Genomic DNA, 2,149 nt, shown 5'->3' with positions numbered 1-2,149 from the left:
TAAAATCTATTTGTCTTTTATATACACTCCCGGTGTGTATATAAGATCTATTTGTCTTTTATATACACTCCCGGAAAGTTGATAGGGCATTCGAATGATCTGTCGCCGGTGCGAAGACCGCGCGATCGGCTGTGTTATCCGGAGTCACCAAAGGGACCGGGGCGAACCCCGGGTTGGTCTTGGTCTGATAAATGCACGCCAGACCGTGAGGTCGGCGCTTCTTCCGCATGTATTAGCTCTAGAATTACCACAGTTATCCATGTAGGATGTGACGATCAAAGGAACCATAACTGATTTAATGAGCCATTCGCAGTTTCACTGAGACAGTTTAAACTTGCACGTGTATGGCTTAAACTTTGAGACAAGCCTATGACTACTGGCAGGATCAACCAGGTAGCGAGGACGCCAGGGGCGCGCGACCGGTCTCGCCGCCGCCGCCGGGCGGGGCGGGGCGGTCCGCTCGACCGAACTTCGGTGGAGATTTCCGTGTTGTTTTCTGATTTTCATCATCCAATAAGATAAACTTGAAGACCGAGGTTTAAACTTGGTGCCCCTGAATCCTCAAACACTCACAAAAACCCAAGTTTTTGGCCTACCAAGGAGGCTAGCATTTCGGAGTGTATATAAAATCTATTTGTCTTTTATATACACACCGGGAGTGTATATAGCCACGGCGAAAATTAAAAATCTAGATGGACATAAGTTACATTCCAAATTCTTTGGAGAATTCCGGACTCATAGAGCTCCCTTGATGATTAACAATGAGTTTATAGTATTTTGCTTGTTTTAAAAGTGATCACTGACAGTAGGGTACATGTATTACCACTCTCAAATGGCAGCGTACATGTACAGAATCGGGGTAGTACAGTGTAACATTACCTGTACATTGTACTTGATCTCCCCATTTTTATGGAACTATCATATTTCATTGTGTTATATTATAACGTTACATGATGGAGGTTATGTTTGAGACCTTGAACAGAAACTACAGTAAAAACTTCTCCCAGTTTTCTGTCAGTCTCCCCAAATGACCAAGAATGGTAGGTGCAAAATGTCAGATGTCTGTGTGAATGCAGGCCCTAGAATAAATTCTCTGTTGGCCAAGCAGATCTTCTATGGTGTTGTGTGGAAGGTGACATCATAGCACTCCATCAATCAATCTTCTACAGGTCTCATGTACTGACAGTACATGTACTAATGTCATTCATTCAATTGTTACTCAAATAACAATCATTCAAATAGTTACTCAAGCAACTGCATATAATTTTCAATCATTACGCTATTCATGCATTCCCTTCCTCTCACTCTTTCCCTCTCAATTGCTTAACACAATGCTAGTGCAAGGTACTTTATTTTTTAAATTTCAGACCTGTGTAAAACTGAGCTACAGCTAAACACCTATGAGAACACATCAGACACGTGACAGACATGAGATAGTACACGTATTTTATTTTCTTCATCAATACATGGGTCCTTCTATGTTTCTAAGCCTTGTGTCACATTGTACGCCATGTTTGCTTTTAAAGTGTGGGCTAGATGTTCAGTAGTAATTTTCATACAGCTAGTCTAAGTGTTTAACAGGCATAATAACACCATATTCCTGATACAACAAGATCTGCTTTAGCTTCATGAATAGTTTAACCCTCTCTGTCCCAAGTGCTGCTAGTAAGGTGGCGGATTCGACAGGTTCTGTCAGTCCTTGGGACAGTGAGGGTTAACACGATACGAAAACTCAGTCCCTTCTGAGAGGGAACTGTTCCTCCTGGATGCCATCCTTGGTGACGATGTTGATGATGATCTGGTCGCCGGTGTAGATGTCACGTTCTGCTGCAGAGATGAAGACATCCTTCACCAGGGCTACTGCCTTCTCCTTGGGGACAGGCAGACGCTCCACTCCCTGCATATTCTTCATTCCAATCTGGTCATGAAAAACAAAAGGTGGTTTAAAATCGTGCAACCTAAAGGTATTAACAACCAATTTTTGAAATTTTTAAAAAGATCAATGAGCCTTGAAACAGTATTAACAGCTCTATGACTTTTAATGGACCTTCGGGTGGACATGCTTGGGTGATTAGCCTTGTTTTGCTTGACAGCAAAAGCTCCACACATTTGCCCCCTCTAGAGACAAGTACTGGTACTGCAGGAAATC

At 42.6% G+C, this 2,149-nt stretch overlaps 1 protein-coding gene across 1 annotated transcript in view; it reads right to left on the bottom strand.

The window, feature by feature from the left end:
* Positions 1–2,149, bottom strand: part of LOC109482554 (serine/threonine-protein kinase N2-like) — a 38,802-nt gene that overhangs the window by 36,476 nt on the left and 177 nt on the right. The gene's annotated exons all lie outside the window — the stretch shown is intronic.

This window comes from Branchiostoma belcheri, unplaced genomic scaffold, assembly GCF_001625305.1.
Source record: "Branchiostoma belcheri isolate BF01 breed outbred unplaced genomic scaffold, Haploidv18h27 scaffold6, whole genome shotgun sequence".
Lineage (NCBI taxonomy): Eukaryota > Metazoa > Chordata > Leptocardii > Amphioxiformes > Branchiostomatidae > Branchiostoma > Branchiostoma belcheri.
Note: the sequence above shows the minus strand (reverse complement) of the source record. Positions and strands in the feature narration are given on the sequence as shown.